A 20,128-nucleotide genomic window follows, 5' to 3' on the forward strand; every position below is an offset into this window, starting at 1 on the left:
CTCGAAAAAGGCTGGCAAATCAAATTAGGTACAACAACAGATTTACAAATCAATCGTATCGATTCAAAATGTCCACACACCACCACTACCATCTCAAATCTAGATCATGTTCCTGGGTGGCTCTTGAAAGTTTGTAACACTCAAACGAGACAGGGAGCAAGACTGCAAACTGCTGGTCTGTCATCAGGCAAAGGCGGGCAGCTCCCGGCTGTGAAAGACGGAACAAATCCGCGCTCACGATTGTATTGATCCCCGCTGCGACTCACAGCGGCCGACGTGGTTATTAAACCGTTTGTTATGTCAGGAGAGGCAGTCGATGTTGTCAGGAGGAGATGGGGGGGGGGGGTGCGAGATGTGCAGGACTTAACTGGAAATATGGCAGGGGAGCGTCGGAGGGGGCCAAGACAGGCAGGGAAGCGAGTAAGTATAGGAACCCGTGGTTAAGGACAGAACAAATATCGGGGAGGGGGGGTGAGGCCTCTGGGGAATACTGATAGGCGAGGACACTTCATCTCCTTCCTGTGACCATCAGTGATCCATGATTAAAGCACTAAGCTCAGCCAATAAACTCAGCAGTTCACTCAACACCTCTGCACGCCTAAAGGCGGAAGAGCACTCGCCATGAGGCAGAAAGTACTTCAAGCTCAGCGACAGGGAGCGATAAACAGCTCCCGACTGCAGTGGAGAGGAGGACAGATCAGCAGTCAGCCAGCACGACTGGGGGGGGGGGGGAGAGGGCTGAACAGAGCACCTGGACCCGTATCATCAAACCATGGAGAGAAAGGAACAGTTAATATTGCCTTTCCCCCGCCTGTGGTTCACGGCAGAGAGTGAGCGTCTTCAGCTATGAGCGCCTCCGACGTACACGGATATCCCAGCACAAAATCTCACACCCAGAAGACACCTGCTCAAACCACACCGCTTTCCGAAACTACCCACTCAGTATCGTGGGTAATTGTTCATCACACCTCCTCCCTTGCAGAGTTAAGCGTAACCAGAAAGCCTCCTCCTCAGAGTCGCCCGATTAGAAAACGGCAACATATCTGTCCGCAGGGCAACGGAGCTACAAACATGTGCGAACCGAAATGAAAGCAGCAAAAACACAAGCGTGAAGCGGCATCCCTTCGACGTGTCAGGCTCCCGAAGCGGAGAAGCCGCTATGCCCTGATCCTATCAGGGTTTCACAGATAAGGATCGACATTCTCGACCAGACACAAGCCCGGCCTCAACATTCCACACTTAACTAGGAAAAATGAGGCGTACTGACGGAACCATCCATATCTCATTTCCGAGTGGGAACAGCGCTCTCAGAAATTATTACGAGCATTGCTTAGGCCATAAAGACTATTCCCTTCTGAGCTGATGTTCGCATCTAACATTTGCAGCAGGAACCTTGTCGACAACTGTTACTCTAATTGCTTTCACAGCAGAAGTCGGCTGCTATATAAAGGCGACGGCGCTCGCAAGCATCCACCCCAACGTGCGCGGGAGCAAGCCTTCGGGAAGCCAACGGCACCGGCCATAAAAACCGCCAGCTGCAGATTGGTTTTCGTAATTATTCCATTCATAAGCCGTAAAGAAATTCATAAGTGAAACAGAGTGCTTTCCTTTGATTAACACCCCCCTCTCCCCCCAAATAGATTTGTTGTGTGTCAATCTTGCCCTCGGCAAATTATTGCAAAATTGCCCGCGGCAAATTACCATTCAGCTATTCACCTGAGGTGCGACGTGCAGATGTGTTTAAAACATAATTCGTCGCCGCGAAGGGCAGCCGGCCTGCTGGGGAAGGTTATTCCAGAGTAGGCCTCTCCGTGAGACGGATAAAGAGGCGCACCAACGGCTAAACAACGTGGGCTGGCCGCGCACAGGAGGCCAGACGGCAGAAACACTGGCTCCCACATCGACACCTCAACTCCTCTATTAAGCACTGTGTTGCGGGAGGGGGGGTGGGGAGTTAGAATTTAAAACAAGCACATCTTTATTCATTAGCGAGTCCACTTATGTTTCATTACTCCACTGGAAATCTTTTAAAGGCTAATCGGAGTTTTTTCACTTGAGAGAACAGCCCCCCAGCGAAAAAAAAAGGTTATTCCCTGATACAAATAATGCATTAGGCAAAAATATAATATGGGGGGAAAGCTGATTAAATTAGCCCCCAATAATTCTGACCCCCCACCCCCACCCCCATTCAGTGCTGCACCCTCAGATAGGCCATGTAAAAAGTGTAAAGGCACAGGAAATAAGCAAATGGAATGTAATGACTTTCCCAGAAGCCTCTAGGAGCGGACACCTGCCCCGCGCACTAGCGGATCAGGGCTAGCGCTCCACAGGGACTGCACAGCTGGACAGGAGACAGAGCGGCAAACACATGACCCCCGCCTGCCTTCCCCCACCCCCAGGACAGAGGGTTAGCCAGGCTGTTCCTTCGGCAGATATATTTAGACAGCTTGTCAATAGGTCATGCACAGTGCACAGCATACCAAGGCATCAGCTGAGCGGAGTGGATGAAGGGTTTACGCGGGAATTTCCGGCATCCCATCAGCCAGCACCAAAGTCCCGGGTGCCCTCCAAGGTCCCTGGGGAGGCAGGCGGCACAAAGCAGCGGGCACGGCCAGCAAACGCTTTTAGAAACACTCTCAGGAAATCTCATTCGCCGTCCTCATTTGCCGGGGAAATCAATCTTAATGGAATCAGGCAAGCCTCCCAAATATGAATGGCTTCCACTTGTAAAAACTCGAGACAAAGACCTCGGCAGGAAGCCACGCAGATGACAATTCAGGGTACAGCGGACAGAAGATAAAAGAGCAGCTTTCTGGGATTAGCATGAGGATTCGCGGCTCCAATTCAGCCGAGATGACAATCGGACATCTAATTTCTATTACGGGAGGGGGATAATTGCAACATTTCCTTATCGTTTTCCAGTAGTTCAATCACCCCCAAGATCCACCGGGAGGCTTAGCGCATTAGATGGAATTTTGTAAATAGACTTACGACTGTTTTGACAAACAGCTAAACTCAATTATCACGCAAATACAAATCAGTCATAAGCTTTCATAACAAAAGAGGGGTGAGGTGTGTGTGTGTGGTGGGGGGGGATTTTAACAGCAGTATTAAAAAGGTAAAACACTATCGTTAATACATTCAGGAGAAAAACAACTAAACGAAGATCTGGAGTTCTTCACACAGGGAAGAATGAACTTTATAATTAGCCTATATGAGTGAGGAATGTACTTCACAGAGCCAGCCAGAGAAACCAAGTCAAAGACACAATAATTAAACAAAAATCTGAAGCTAACAGACCGAGTTAAGTGTAGACCACCCTCGAGAAACTAGGATAGGATAGACCACACGAGTGTTACACTGCAGAAAAACAGACCGGTCAGTGGTTAACTGTCTGCTTGGCTGTTCCATGCCATTAAACCAGACAATTAAATAACAATGACCACAAGTGCTAACTCACCAAATTCTTAATCATCAGCCAAGAGCAGCCTACGCTCTGACAGGGTAAATACAACAGCGGCACCATTATGACACTGTTCACTATCAACCACACTTCTGGTTATTTACCATGAAACAAGGACAAAACAAAGGGTGGGGGTGTGATTCTGAAAGTTCACCCATTCTGATGAGAAACTTCGTGCAAGCCGAGGAATGAGTTTACGCCCCCCCACGCTGCATCAAAGCACCGCTCGCACGCCGTGAATCCTCAGCTGATGTCACTACTGAGAAAGCACTTATCTGCCGGCGGCCCACGTCACATTTCCCATCACGGCTGCACCGTCTGGCGCCCGCCGCCGTAGAGATAACGCTGGAAAACTCCTGCGCTGCTCCGCCACACCGGCCGACACTCGAGGAAGAGCAAATACACGACTGAGGCTTTGCACAACTAAACAAAACACCGGGCACATGTCATGACTAAGATAACGATTACCTCATTCCGAGGCCCTGGCAGGAACAAGAAAAGCGAGGCTTTATAGGTCCCTGAGAGGCAGCTGACAATTGCTTTCATACTTTATTACTACGAGGTTGCCACCACAAGTGCGAACAGATTAGTCACTTAATCTGGCTGTTTCCCCTCTTCTCAATACCTGCCAAGTATGACTTGATCTAATTCGCTGCTCCAAGTCAGCCTGGCAGTTTAAAGGCACCGTGGACGGCCAATGAGAAAAGGCCATTTGTTTGGTGCCAGGACACGACCTCGTGTCCAAAGAAAGGTCATCGGTGTTATTTGTGGTGCCTCTTAATGCTGTGGATTTATCTAAATGATTTTTTAAGACCCCTCTCAATTGACACAGCAAGTGACCTGTCAAACCAATAAATTAACTAAATACAGCGTTTTTAAGAGTAAACACCAGTAAATTTGCATCCAGCATGGGACAGACAACTTCTCCTCTATAGTCCACCTGTCAGAGACACGGGGGGGGGCAACACCAGTCCCATTAGGTGGCGTGAGTTAATGGAATAACTGTATAATTACTGATAGCCTGACAAGTTAATCTTGTAACCAGATGGGTTGTGACAAATTGATGACAAGCTTTTAGCGGTTTGCCGCTTAATTAACCAAGCACCAGACAGGTGTTTAAACAGATGACACGTCAGATGTGAACAAAAATCAAATGCGTCCATATACTTTAAACGGATAGAAGAGCTGTAAAACTGGGATCTGTATGTCCTACTTTTATAATGCCACCCACCGAGATTAACAAGAGCAGTCAAGCTGCTCCAATGCGTTCTAACTTCTTATAAGTCACACTTCTTACAAACCACCAACCACACAGGAAAGGGCTAAAAACTAGTTTGTTATTATTTTACAGTAAGTGTGATAGATGAACGGAACAGCACAACTTGCAGAAGCAAACTTTCTTCCATGGCATGAGATTCCAGCTGCTGGTGGCATGGAGCCTTTCGGGGCTCCCATCAGACACCCCATAATGCGACGATTCCCCCCTTCCCCATTAACGTAACCTCAAAGCGAAAGTAATCATGCCGATCCCCGTCCTCTGGCAGGGGCCTAAGTTTATGGAAGACCACCGGATTTCCCACTGATCATCAGTGGCCCAGGGAGAAGCTCAGATCGATGCCACTAGAGGAATACGACACCCTCCCTCCCTCGTAACTGTCACATGGAGCACCCGAGGTTCACGCACGGTGCAGGGTCCATGACAGCGCACGATGGTATTAAAAACTTCTCCCCCACACCGAGAGGGACCCAGAAGACGTGCTCTGAATACCAAACGCGGTCAGGCAGCCCCTTACCTCCAGGCAATCCAGGCTCACGTAGCTGGAGATGGCAAACCCATCGATAATGTCCTCTTCTTGGGAGTCCGATTCCCGTCTCCTTCTCCGAGGGGGGCGCGGAGCTCTGGCTGAGGGGGCCGAGTTGAGAGCCTTTTTGCCGGTTTGGGAGGCGCAATCCCTTCCGGGACTTCGCTCCGCGTCCGAGCAGGACGAGGCGCTCCGATCGCGGGCATCCCTGCCGACGGCTTCCCGTCTCCGCACCCTCTCACGCTGGGACCGGGATCTCCGGCTCTGCTTCACCTTCCCATCCATGTTAGGGGGAACTAAAAAAAACGTACAGCGGCGTGGAAACGCGAAAGGACAGCCTTTTCGGGGTATGCCAGGAAAGCACGACACCTAAGCCGTGCACCCCCGAGATGGACACGTACGTGCAAATTACGTGTATTTCTTCATTCAATGACCTTGGTGGTTATACATCACCCGAAAATAACACCGTTCGTGTAATCCACAAATCCAGGAGTAACAGTCCAAACCCTCCCGTCCTTTTTTCTCCGATATGCCAGATCGGGGACGCTCCCTTCATTTAAACAGGTGCAGATGGCAAAACGGCGGCATTTCGGCCAACCACCCGCTCGCCAAGCAACTTTATTGCGGTGCTACAACATAATATTACCGCTGCAGGCGAGGCGGAAAGAAGCGACACTGTGCCCCCCTTTATTTTCCAGCGCCCTCCCCATGATCCGCTGTCAAAAAGGGGGCGAGAAAACGCCAAACGCGCCTGTGTTTACAGGTCCCGGTGTGCTGCATCGGCAGAAGGTTATAATGTAACCAGTGCAATGTAACGCCCGGTGTGATCTTAAGTTTCAACTGTTAACCATCGCGGCTGACTTCCACTATGAAATCCTTACGAGAAAAAAAGCGCTATCAAACCCGGGACCCCCCCTCCAGTCCTCCACGTCTTAATCGCCAGGCTATTGAAATTACCTAATTATTTATTTTTATGTATCTAGTTATACACGCGATCCCCGACCGTGCTCCGAAATATCCATTTCTAAAGCCAGGGGAAAAAACAGAAAAATAAATACATATATGTATATAAAAACAAAGCAAAACAGCGAGATGGAAAAGCCTAAATGATCGGAAATTCCCAGGTTTGGTTAAGTTTTTATATATCCATCCCCGGGCTCCGTTCTTGCTGCCGGCGGGTCACATAGCATTTCTCTCCGTTTTCGTGTGAGGTGAAAAAAAGCTCCGATGGGCGCTCTTAAAGAGACAGGGGTGACCGGGACCGGCTCCCCTCTTTCCCCGCATCCGAAAACCTGCCCCAGAGCCGACACAACTGACGCACTTCCGCCGCCTCTGCCATTACCGAAGGAAGTTGGCTCGCTTCCTTACGTGGTTTGCAGATTGCGCCCGTAAAGTTACTTTCTACCGGGCGATTCGGTGGGCGGTCAGCGGCTCCCGTGCCTCCTGCCGCGCTGGCCCGTATGGGGGCTCCCGCCGCGCTCCGCTGCGGTGCCCGGGCGCTGCGATTTAATGCACAAATAGGCTGGTTTCCATGAGGGATATGCCGCACCTGAGCAAGAGAGAACCACTCTCGCCGTTATTTATTGTAAAAATGATCTAACAACTATTCCAAAATCTCATTTCTCGGGAAAAAAGAAAATTAATAAAAATTAAAAAAGAATATTTCGTGATCAGTGGAGTGGCAAGATGACTTTAGGGGTTGAAATTTATAATCGAGCTGCCCAAAGCCATGTAGAGATCTTCGTCTAAGCCAAAGAATTGCTTTTCACTATTTAGAGACGTTTACACGTGAAGTACAGAAGGAATTGTTGTTCAAAATAAAACGGGGACGTCTCTTCTAAAACGAAAAAAATGCTTCTGTTTTTTAGGAGTACTACAGTCCCTTATCAGCTGTTACAAGTTAATGTATACAATCACAGTTAAAGAGAAGAGATAAGCCTGTGTACCTATTACACAACTCTGCATAACCACCTGTGCTGAAAGACGAGGGCGTCCGCGATGCACCTTCGTTCAGCGGCTGCCAAGCAGTGGAAGTGCTTTCAAATCTACCCTATTCAAGGCTCTTGGCGAAGACTAGGTGTTTAAGTTTTCGGAAATGGTCTTCAGCAAGTAATTCAGGCTTAATTCGGACAAGAAAACGTCCGCATATTTAAAAGGGAAAAGGTATGAACTTGTTTTGAATAGAGGTGTCAGCTTGCTAGAGGATTTATAACTGAAATACATGTCAACAAAGCAGGAATAACAGTAGCAGACGCTGGGCAGATGGTCCGGATTTCTGGTGTTACTGGAATACTCCACTGGATGCTGAAGTAGAGGTAATCCAATAATCCCAGTAACCCTACCCTCTCTGGCAGGCTGCTGCATTGCTGCATCAGTGCATGCGCGGTTCCCATGCTGGGTATATTGTCCTTACACTGACATCCCAAAAGACCTATATCACAAAAATAATACAAAAAAATACTCTACATCTATATAAAGAAATAATGAAAGCGGCAGCTATATTTATTAGAATTATAGTCATAGAGTTATTTTTTATGTGGTATTTAATTTTTAATTGAATGTTATTAATTATGATCACTTCTGTTGTTATCACGACGAGCACACTGTGAAGTATTAGCTCTTGACTTTGTCACCCTTTTCTCTATGTGACCCCATTACCTCTTTGTAAACCGCATCTATAATGTTTTTTTTTCCCCCTATTTTGTTTGAAGCTGCCTGTGAGAGCCGTCGGGTCCCTAACCGCACAGACGCAGACACCTTGGCTTTCTCGCATTCCCCATTCATGCTGCACGTCTGGGCTGCTCTCAATGAGCCCCACGCAAATTCACACTCCCGAGTAGTAAGTCCCCAAAGCGACTAGCAAATCACCCCTCACTCTTCATCTTTTATTCTGTGTTTTTCACCAAACAGCCCTCCTCACACACAGTAAAGTAGCCGTAAAATTCCCCAAGAAACTTTCATTGTTTAAATTATTAAACAATTAAAACTAAGGTGAATATGAATGGCTGCTCTTCAGCTACTGCGTAACTGAGATGTTAAATACTAGATATTTCGACAGATACATGCAGTCAAGGTTTCTTATTCACATCACTTATTATGCTTTATACGATAAAAGATCAACATCACCTACACGTATTTATTTATCTTGTGGTCATACAGTGTAAGCTGCTTACTCAAACAGCTTAAATAAAACATCTTTTAATATATGGAGAGAGCACTCCCAGACTATGTGCCTCTGTAGTGTTGAATCAGCTGATTAACCTGTTTGACATTTCCTGGTATGGGGGACATGACATTTTAATGATGATGGGTTTAAGTGAGGCAGACCTACATAGCTCCTGACACAGGGATATCTCGAGCCTGTCCCCGTGGCCCCTCGATCTTGCGTTCCACGCACCTTCCCAGGTGGCTCACATCACAGGAACCACTGTCAGAACCAGCCTGCAGGCCAGAGGGACAGTCTGCACTGCTGGCCTCCTTAACTCTCAGCTCATGCGTGGGATATCTTTAAACATGGAATAATTCAGGCTGAGGACTCGAGAAGGAGCAGAAATGACATGGCAGTAATTCATGCACTCCACATCAGCTGCTCACAGTCCCTTTCAAACCAAACAATAACTTTGAAGAGGGCCATAAGGCTGAGGTGGGGTGGGGCTTGGTGTCTTAAGCTCCAGCCCCTTCCAGCCTCCATAACATTATGCTGTTTTAGACACATAAACTGAAGTCCCCCGGTTTGTGCTCTAGAAACAGCACAGGCAGCTTGGAAGACGGCTCAGGGTCCTCAGGCAGGCCGGACAGGAAGTCCAGTGGCGGGGAGCAGGCCATCGAAAGGGCTGTCGCCAAAATGCTCTCTGTCATGGTGAATATCTACAGGCAGGGGAGACTTCACATCCTGATACTAATTTACCCTTCGCAAATAACCCTTACATCCTATTTCCTGTGTTTATAAGACAAGGTTAGGTCCTCTTTCTGAGTGCCAACCCAACCAGCTGACACCAGATTTGCCCTCTCAACATGGCCGCAGGCCGTGCCTTTTATGGCAGGCAGCTTTTATGGTGCTGAACGGGCGATGCGTCCAAAACAGTAGGAATACCATATTCTCTGCAGTTATTTTTTATCCCCTTTCTCATACAAGAAACAAAAAACTGTTAAATCAAATAAACACATAGCCAACGTCAAGCTGCCCCCAGGCTAACAAAACTCTGCAATATACATCACGGTATAAAATATTCAAGGCCGACGTGTGAAGAATGTAGCGCCCCCAGAAATGGGCGCCTTTTAAAATGTGCTGTGAAGGTTTTTATTTCCCCATCTTACGCTCATATTGGGGGTGCACTGCGGCTGATCTCCGCCAAACTGTTTGCGCAAAATGAAAACACAGACCGCCGGCTGCCTTCCACGAAGACGTTCTTGTGTCTAACGCTGCAGCGATAATGCCCCAGCTGCCGCTTCTCGTGCGATGCTGAAAATGTGCTCCAGATTACAGCAACAGAGCAGGAATTTACAAGATAAGTCGGGCGTCGCGAGACGCGGCGAATTCGGCGGCAGATCGTGCCGTCCGGCGTGACATTACTCTCAATAAGCCGCGCACGGTCGCTGCCGGCTGTGATATTGTCATTCAAATTAGGCTTGTTATTCAGCAGTTTGTCTTCACGCATTTGTCGCTGATGCCACTCATTTGTCAGTTATTTTACGAAGACGTCGTAAATCTCAGAGCCCTTGGATGACTGTTTATACCTGTGAAAGGCCGCTCAGGGCCCGGAGCCCTGTGTTTGAAAAGAAAGAGGGAGGGGCTTTTATCGGATGCCAATTCAGATTTTATGACAGAAGAGACACATGTAGGAATTAATTATCTGCCCCATGATGTTGCTGGAATATGTTAGCGAGGGAGACGGATCATAATGTCATTGACATTCAGTAATATCTTGCATTTTGGAAGATTTTTAAAGAAATCGGTGCTTGCCTTTTATTTTCTGTGTTATTTTGGTGATATTGAGATGTGGCGGCCTGCTTTGGGGCGCCGCCTTCATGTGCCTTGGAAGCTGTGGCTGGACCGCGACACTTTTAGGAAGCTCGGTAATGGATTTTATCGATCCCGGCCCGCTCGGCCCACAACTCTGCCGAAGCAGCACTCTCCTTTCCAAATCTTATCAAGAGGCATTATGTCAGCACCGCTTTTCATAAGAAACATCCCAGGATCAATACCTCCTCACCGGGCTGTATGGATCTGCTCTGGGGGAGGGGTTAATCCAAGGATCTAATTCGTGCTGCTGGACGGGCCCGTTAGACCCGGCGGTTCCCTGAGATCAGCCACTGATCAGCGATGCAGAATTTTTATGTTTTCCGAGTTTTCTGCATGTCTCTCAGTAATATATCAGAGGAACCACAGCTGGCAGTACATCCCAGAAGATATTTAACTGCTATTCAGTGGGCGCTACTGTGCCATCACACCGCCAGGGTTATGGGTGCGGGTGGTACTGCCCGCTGTTTTTGCACGGATTCCTTCCCATAGTCTCAGAGCACGTGGTTAATTGTTGTCTTAGCATCGCCCATAATGTGTGGGTGAATGAGTGGGTGAGTGAGTGGGTGAGTGAGTGGGTGAGTGAGTGAATGCCTGTGTGAGTGAGTGAATAAATGAGTGAGTGTTCGCAGTGATGGACTGGCATCCCAGTCAGGGTGTCCTTTGCCTCCTGTGATAGGCTCCAGGCACCCTGTTACCCAGTGTGAGATAAGTGTAAATGAGCTGCTCTTCCATCGGCTGGGTTACCCTCCTCCTGCCGCTCTCCTTAAAATCACCAGCAATCTCTGTCCTGGAAGCTCTGGCATCTTAATCCTGAAAATAAGTGACTTTTTTCCCCAGTAAAACAATAATTAGCAAATCTTTCAAAAGGGGGGAAAAGGAGAGTGGTTCTTAAACACGCTGTTTAATATCAAAGGGGTGCTAGCTGTGAGCCTGCCTGCTTCCTGGCCCCCGACCCCCAGCCCCCGGCCCCCGCATCATGGCCGGAGCATCCTGCTGCGGGTGATGTGCCAGTGTGTGCCAAGCCCACTGGCGGGTGGTAGGTGCCACCAACCCACAGGCGGCATCAGGCAGCTGTGCTTCAGTGGGGACGCTAATTAAGCAACGGCGCCCCCTGGACCACCACATAAGGCGCTTTTCACTGCCCTGAGTGTGTGGGTGGGAGCAGTGCTAGGCGTGCGTGTGCGTGTGCATATGCGTGTGTGTATCCGTATGCGTGCACCGCTCCACTGTGACTGCGTGCCCACCTCTCCCACAACAACAAACCTTCTCCCTGCCCTCACCAGTCTGTCCTGATCAGTCCCCAGACCCAGGGACGGATTACGGACCGGGCCAGCGGGGCCGCTGCCCAGGGGCCCTTGGGGTGCAGGGGGCCCGTGGGGCCCCTAGCCCAAAACAATTTGCAACGCTTATCAACAATGTATTTTCGTTTGTCTATTTTAGAGGGCCTACATTCTTTGATCCTCTGCCTACAAGGGCCCCTGACCCTATAGGGAGGGCGTTTGGCTGCCAAGGGCCCTTGAATTGTGGTGGTTGTGGTGGTGGTGGGGGGGGGGAGTCCTCGCGAACATTTTGCCCAGGGGCCACACAACCCATAATCTGTCCCTGCCCAGACCCCAGAGATAAGGTCCCAGGGCAGACGTGAATTTTCCCTCTATAACTGAGGCCATATATCACTAGCATCAAAGGCATCTTGCATTCAGGATCACTAAAAAATAAGCGATGGCCTGAACCCTTGAACCTCATTAGAGCTTCCCTCCGTACCTGTTAATTTATGTCTCAGTCGTGTAAATAATCAGAAAGTCACCTGCAGATATACAGTGGATCACCTGAGGATGACCCATTAGGTTAGATCTGCTCCCAGAGTGGGAAGTTTATGAAAAGAGGTTCAAAGAAGATGGAAGGAAACAGGGCCTTATAGAGTCTTATCTTTGTATTGGCTTTTACATGTCTTTGATTAGCCAACGGCAGAATGAGATCATTCTCACTGGGGGTCATCGCTGGACCGTATGGTGACAGAGCCAGGTTCATTGAGCCAAAAGGCACATGGTCCACCTTAATGTCCTACCTTGGCTTTGGAAGATCTCGACCATGACCTGAAGTAATGAGTTGAACCGGGTTCATGCAGAGCTGTATGTGTTTTGCTCAGCACTAACTGTCCCCGTTGCCCTCGATCATCCTGCCAGGATGTGAAACTGTAGCTCCGAGGTCTCGCGCAGAGTTAGCCCCTACCCACAATGCACAGCTGCGGCAGGGTGCCGTTTTTTTTACGGTGCCGAATTAAGAAACGCGCGTCTGCCTCCTGTCGACGAGAAAGATGACTCTGCTCTGTAATTGTCGGGGGTGCCTGAGTCATCGTGTTCGAGAAAAACAGCATCTCGGGGTGAAAACACGACGTCAGATTGAATGTGGGCTCTTAGTCACTTTCGCACCGGGGGAAATGGGCCTGCTGTCATCTTGGACTGTGTCATCTGTACAGCCTGATAGGTCCATTCCAAAACCCATTAGAGTGTCCACACTTACTCACCCCCCCCCCCCCCCCCCCCCCAGCACCATCTCACAGCATCCGGCTGGAAACTCTACAGCAAAGCATAGATTTTTCAGCAGGTTAAAAGCTTCACCTCTCTCCCAGCTGTGGGACAAACTATATCCAGAGCGATTTTGAAAAGTCCATGTGTGCAACTGTTCCTCTGCATCCAACACCTCCTTACATTCCTGTCAGTGCTAACAGTCTTCTGCTTCGTCCAACTTCCGCACCTTCTAGGAATCTGAACTCTCTACGTGGGACGGCTGCAGGGAAAACATTCAGCGTTTGGTTCCCACTTGTCAAATGTTGTCAGCAGGCCTGATGTCAGAGAACAAAAGTATTTAGTGCAAGAATAGGGCTGGAAAATGGGGATCTGAGAACCAGAGATAAATCAGACATGAAGTGTGACCCACATGAGGAGGAACTTCTGATCTTTCCCCTGGAAAAGCAGCACATCCCTCAGTACCTGCTAAAGACCTGCCCGCGATTGTATTTTATCTAATGGGGACTTAAGAAATCAGACTAGGAGGGAAACTCGATGAGGAATTGTTAGTTTGTCTGTGTTTGAGACGGAGGCCCGTCGGGACTGTGAGGTTACTGTGTTTCCGGAATACTCTTTGTTTCAGACCGCGGGCTTTCTTGTTTTTCCTGGCCTTTGTGTGGGCCCCTTGTGGGATGAAGCGGCAAGTGAACCCTCATCTAAAGACTAAAACGCAAGAGCTGAAGCTGAAAAAAAAGTAGTTTTTCTTTCTATACTTTGTAATGAAGTGGAGCTACAGCCGGATTCCGTAGACGGCAGCAGCGGATGTGACAGCTGCTGTGGGAGGTGCTCCTTGTGTGGCTGCTGAGGGCATTAAAATCCCTGGGGTTGGGCAACACTTAGACCTCAGTGACAATGTAAGCGGAGAACTTGGTCTTTCTTTGTCTTCATGCACCCAAGTATAATCTAGAGCAGTGTTTCTTAGTGGGGTCCTCGGGGACCCCGGACGTTCCACATTTTTACTCCCTCCCATCTCTCCGCCACACAGTCCACATTTTTGCTAAACAAGCAAAAACGTAGAACCTGGGGCTCCTCATCGACGGGGGGATGAGAAACCCTGAGCTAGAGGAACCCCCTTAAAACCATGTTTATACCTCTTCTTTTCTCTCTCCACGTCACCTGAACGCTCCACTGAAGCTTTAAAGTAAAAACACACGCCCCTGTTGACTCAATCGATGGCAGCTCCACCTTTGGATTCCCTTGGCAGGTCACTTTGATAGTTCACTGACTCGCGTTTTCTCTGAATGCAAAGTGCACCAATCCCTCGCCGGCAGCTGAAGGGAAGTGTTTTTTTTTGTTTTGATTGCCGTCCCCACTGGGCGAGTCAGCTTTCTTTGCTCTGTGATTTGCCTCCTCCCAGGTCTAAGACATGGATCGCCTTCTGTTGTGGTATCTCCTTTCTGAGAGGACCTTGGAGAGGCCCGTGTCACTCCACATTCCGTCACCATATTGGCTTCTTCTTCTAGACTTGCATTTGAAAGGCAGCGGTGGCTGCTTCTTAGGAAAATGACGTATCTAAATAATGGAAACGGAATCCATGCATTGTCTCTCTTTCTCCCAGGGGAAACGGTATCCCCTATAACTGATCTCTGAGAGAAGGAGCTTTTAAAACATTGACTATGTTTATGGCCATAGGGCACCACACTATACTTTACATCCTTGGGATAATTGCCCACTTTCTTTTGGTTATCTTAATTGGTTCCCACAGGTGTAAAACTTCACCCCCTATGGTATCAAATCTTTGTTTTTCCCATGAGCACCTTCATGTATGGTGGTCCAGTTGTAGCTCTATTGACACACATTGTCCAGAGGGAAGGGTTAGGGAGTTTGATTCATTTCAAAGGAATAACGTGCCACTGTTTGAACATCGAGCATCTTATTTATCCTGCCTAAGATCTGGATCTGTGTGCACTGTACCCCGGTAACGCTCCCGCGAGCCACCCGTGAGCTGCTCCGCCTCGCATCGCGATCTCCGGCACCTCCTCCCATCTCTGCTCCACATCCAACCTGCGCCACCTTCTCTGACAATAGAGTTCAGCTGCTAAATTTAGCCGACGGCCCGGGGCCATCTTTAATTATAGATCCGTCAGAGTGGAGAGTGTCATGCCCGGTGCTGAGTGGAACGATTCCCAGTGCCGTCCGGCGTGCCAGATCTCCGTTCCCGACGGACCGCGCAGCAGGGACTGGCTCACGGCTTCAGAAAAAGGGAAAAATATCTGTCACGGCAAGCGAGGATTCTGGGGACTGACTCGCCAGATTGGGCTCCTCTCCGTCCAGCCAATCTCCTGTTTTGCTAGGATTTGTCTTAAAAAATTCACCTGTGTGCTTAATCACTCTAAAGTCCTCCTCAAATGCTCAGATTAGCCATCATTCAAAAACATTCGGACTCAGTCTCGCTGCTAAAACATTCATCAGTTTCCCCCCACAGTCTGAAAAACTCTAAGGTTAATTGGAGTTACCAGATTGCCCATAGGTGTGAACGGGTGTGTGAGTATGCCCTGCCACGCGTTGGCGCCCCATCCTGGCTTGTTCCTCGTCTTGTGCCCGCAGCTTTCGGGACAGGCTTCATACCTCCGTGACCATGCACAGGATACGCTGATATGGAACATGGATGGATGGATAACGACTGGCCCCCGCCATAATGGACCCCCCTATGCATTTCCTGTTTGCAGTATCTATTGTACTTTGTCTCTATTTCCCAGATTAAGATCAGCTTCCCTACCCAGCCGGGTATGACATCACCATCCCAAACACAGACTCACAGTTTTACAGTGACATCAAGGAACACAGGTGTTCAAATCACTGGTTACAAATGCAGTACCATGTCCTATGGACATCTCAGGCAATGTTTCCTAACTGATTCTGACTGATTTGATCACTTTACAGGGTCTAAACGAGGTCAGGTGCTTGGGTGAGGGGGAGCTGTTGGACTGTTGGAACTGGAGGCTTGTTTGATGTTGTCATGTGATGTTTTATTGTTAGAGTTGGCCTTTCCTAATGCCCCTCCATTCTTTATGCTATTTTCCCCAGTAATTTAGACTTTTTATTTGCAGTTATTTATATAGTAGTTGCTTTTGTCCCAAATGAAATAAGCAAGTACAAGTAACAGCAGCCCCCCAGCCAAGAACTGCTGGTCACTGAGGGGGCGGGTGGGGGAGGAGGGGAGGGGCACCATGCAGGCTGATCTGGCAGAGGGACCTCGCAGTCGATTCTGCATCAGGTTTCCATGTGAGAGAAGGGTGACTTGGGGATGGTTCCCGCCCTCCTCTGAAGGCCTCAGAGGAACCTTTGAAAGACTTTGCTCATGTAATAATTCCTTCTTGTGTGCAGCTGCTGCTGTGAGGGCTTAATTTGCGCCGATGGACTTGGGGTTATTAATCAGGAGAATCCCCAGCAGGTCTGAGCGGGGCAGAGAGCGAGGCTTCCCGTGAGTGATCCCTGAGTGGGATCCCGGGAAGCAGAAGTCGGTGGGTCCTGCGACGTGGACACTTGACGGTGGACCGACTGCTAAGACAGCCACAGTCCACTCTTTTGTCCTGGTCTGTTCCGTCCCACACCGTGCTGTTGCCCCTGTGTGTTTACTGCTGGGTATGGAGAAGACACACACCATGCAATATGCGAACCCTTATGGTGACTTGATTTGCCAGTCCAGGATGGAGGGGTTTTCATCCCCCCAGTAATGGGTAAACTTCCCAGTTTAAAAGGCAATCTCACATACAAACAAAGATACAGGCTACTCTTGCCCGGAACGCCTGCTGACAGCCTGAGAGAGCGCTTTAGTGCTGCCTCATTCACGGCTCGTGCCCGTTTGGCCCAGTCTGAGGCTATTTCCGCCTGATCTCGTGGTAATCTCCTCACGCGTCGGTTCCGACGTTTCTGAGCGCTTGTGCTGAGAGGATTGGCTGAGATTACAGGAACGGCATCACCGATTTCTCTTAGAGTGTGTGTCAGGAGGAGTATAATCAGCGATGCTCATTGCGGTGACGGGCAGTGCAATGGGGGGGGGGCATTGCCACAGCCTGTCAGTCTGACCCCGAACCCTGAACCCGCCTCAGGGGTGAAAACAGCTGCTGGTCTCTCTCTGTCCATTTCTAGCTTTCAGCGTCAGCCAATCACAAACTCTAACATTTAATGCTTATATGATGTCCTATAAGCTGGCTGCAGGTCCAACTGTGAGAATCACTCCTGGTGCCATGATCCTACATGAGACAGTCACCAGCGTCAAGCTGCGAGCAGGACCATGGAGACACCGCCGGCCTGTTATCTCCCCACGTTTGTGGCGCGGAGGTGAGTCAGCCCTGGAATTTGCACACTGCTGGTGACTCCGACCGCGGTTCCTGGTGAATTGGGGCTCCATATCGCCTGCGGATTTGTGGGAGGAAAGTCACCCCGGGGGATCTGACAGCAGGGGGGATCTATCCCTGTCAGCTTGGAGGTGGGGGGCAGCTGCCTCCCCCGCAGGGAAATCAGAGCAGAGGTGAAGAAAAACACACCAGAGGGAAAGGAGGAACGTTGTTTGGGGGCTGTGGGAATGAGGCACGACGCCGTGGATCCTGGTGCAATTCCACTCAGAGCGAGACCTGCAATTTCACCGGGGCTGATAAGTCGTCCCTGATTGCAGGGTTCGGCATTCTGGGTTCAGCCTGGCCCCTAATTTGTGGACTACGAGCATGCGGGCAGTTTGACTCTACTCACCCACACAAATGGGCTTGTCTGCGGCTGTTTGTGCGAGTCAAAGGAGCCAGAGACCTCATGCATGCACAGACACAGAAACAGAAACGCGCCAAAGCGGTCGATTCATCCTGGCTTGAAAATCATCTGGTCCTGCGTGGTTTTCTCCCCTCATTATACAGTAAATGCATATTTGTGGCTTCTAAGTGGCTGTCAGCTGGCTGGTTTGTGAAGCTATTTTTTTGTGTGGATTAAAGGCATGCGACACTCGGCGGGATGCACACCAGGGCGCCGGGAAGGGGGGGCAGAAATCGTGTGAGGATCACAGCTCCTCCCCGGAGATGGAAACAGCTCCTCCTGTTCTAAAATCAGCTACTTTTGAGGGTCAGTGAAGTGTGAGCGAGGAGATTGAGATCAGCTAGACATGTAAATATGACGAACACAAGCCTGGCTAACAGACACGGCAGAACCGTAACGTGCCTTTAAGTGACAGTCACATGATCTTCAGTGGCCAATCCCATCGTTCAGAGGGCCTGCATGATCCACAGTGGGCTCTATCCATTGAAAGCAGTGAGTGTGCTGGGTCTAAGTGACCATTTGATTCGATATTCGATGTTCCCTCATTTCATGTGCTCTGCCAGACCCTTAGCTACCCGTCAAGCAGGCTAGTTACAATTTCATTTGCATATGATTTCCCTAGGTTTCCTGCTGCCTGGCAACATGTTTAGATAAATGCCTGAGTGGTTCTCTAAAGCAAATCGGACCAGGCTCTGACTGCCGTAATATGAGCCCTTAACAGCCTGATGTTTCAGTGAGAGGGGTGGAAGGATCACTAATTTGACTAGTAGCCATGGGTGATGCAGCCACATCGTGGTGTGATGGAGAGCGATGCTGAGCTTCACTGTCTGGGTGCTTTGGGGTCGTTGCTGCTGCTGGTCGGCCATCTTTAGCCTGGAGGAGGCACTGTATGTAGTCACACTGTCCCACAGTGTCCTTTGCATCCAGGCACCTCACATAGGAGACACCAATGCAAGGCCAAGGTTCATAGACCCAGCTGTGTTGAGGTCCAGTCCCTAAGTCGTCACCTGGAGCTGTGAGTTTCCACTGTAGACATGGGTTGGTTCGTTTTCCATGGTCAAAGTCTGGTTTCATCTGGAAATATCCATGCCATTCGCATGATACCACTCCGGTCGGGGGCGTCTGCAGTGCAGAGGCTCAGATTCCTGCAAAATGTTGCTAAATGCTAACAGCCTGAGCTGCTGTGATCTAGCCTAGCTGGTCCTGTGTGTGTCTGCACCTTGCCCCATTAATGCACCCCTGCCACGTAAACCCAGGCCTGGCAGCACCGGCCCAGCTCTGTTTAAACATTTATGGTCTTTGAAGTGTCTGATTTCCTCTTTTTTTAATTGGACAGTGTTTAACGGGCCGGTTCCTCCAGACGGCGGATAGAAGAGGCGCGATGGAGGAGGATCCCTCTGTTTATGTCATTAATGGCCTGAGGATAAAATCAGCTCCTCTTCTCCGTGCAGGGGGGTGGGGGGGGGGGGGGGTGGGCTTCTCTTTCTACAACACCTGTCATGGACATCTGATTAAATTCATAGATGGGTCAGACTTCATTCTGTGAGAGTCCTGCCTTGTCTTTCAGCACTGGCAGGGTCACCCTTCATTTATACGTAATAAAAAGAACTAATTTAACTGTCTTACTGCTCGCTGCTACAGCTTGTAGAGGTACAGCGATCAATATCTACCTTGACCTACGTGTGTAGTTTTAGGCATCAGGGATATTTGGCAATGCTGATGTGTGACACGCTAACACCCTGCAGGGTTCATATCCACTCTCTGCACCAGCACCATGGCCTGCGTGCGGGGGAGGGGGGAGGCGGACCCAACCCCGCACGTGAGCAAGGTGAAGAACGAGAGGCTGGTGCTCTCCGAAATGGGTGTCACCGATTTCACGTCTCTGACACTACAGACCGTGGGCGTGCATGGGAGTGCATCTTAATTAGCAGCTCGTTTGCATTTGAAAAGGGAAGGTGGCTTACTTCCCAAACTCATTCTGAATTATGCGATTAAGAGCTGCAGCCAATTAATGACCTATAGACCCCACAACCGTCTGGGAAACAAGTGTATACAGAATCATCAGTGTCATTTTCAACTTTATAACAATATATAAGGACGCTGATGGTGCGGGATGCCAAGAGGAGGGGCAGTACCATGGGGCCCTAAGGACGCTGATGATGATGGCTGCCGAGAGCTGGGGCAGTACCGCGGGGCCCTAAGGACGCTGATGGTGCGGGATGCCGAGAGCCGGGGCAGTACCACGAGGCCCTAAGGACGCTGATGGTGCGGGATGCCGAGAGCCGGGGCAGTACCACGGGGCCCTAAGGACGCTGATGATGCGGGATGCAGAGAGCCGGGACAGTACCGTGGGGCCCTAAGGACGGTGATGATGCGGTATGCAGAGAGCCGGGACAGTACCGAGAGGCCCTAAGGACGGTGATGATGCGGGATGCCGAGAGCTGGGGCAGTACCACGGGGCCCTAAGGACGCTGATGATGCGGGATGCAGAGAGCCGGGACAGTACCGCGGGGCCCTAAGGACGCTG

Source organism: Brienomyrus brachyistius, chromosome 2, assembly GCF_023856365.1.
Source record: "Brienomyrus brachyistius isolate T26 chromosome 2, BBRACH_0.4, whole genome shotgun sequence".
In the NCBI taxonomy this organism is placed as follows: domain Eukaryota; kingdom Metazoa; phylum Chordata; class Actinopteri; order Osteoglossiformes; family Mormyridae; genus Brienomyrus; species Brienomyrus brachyistius.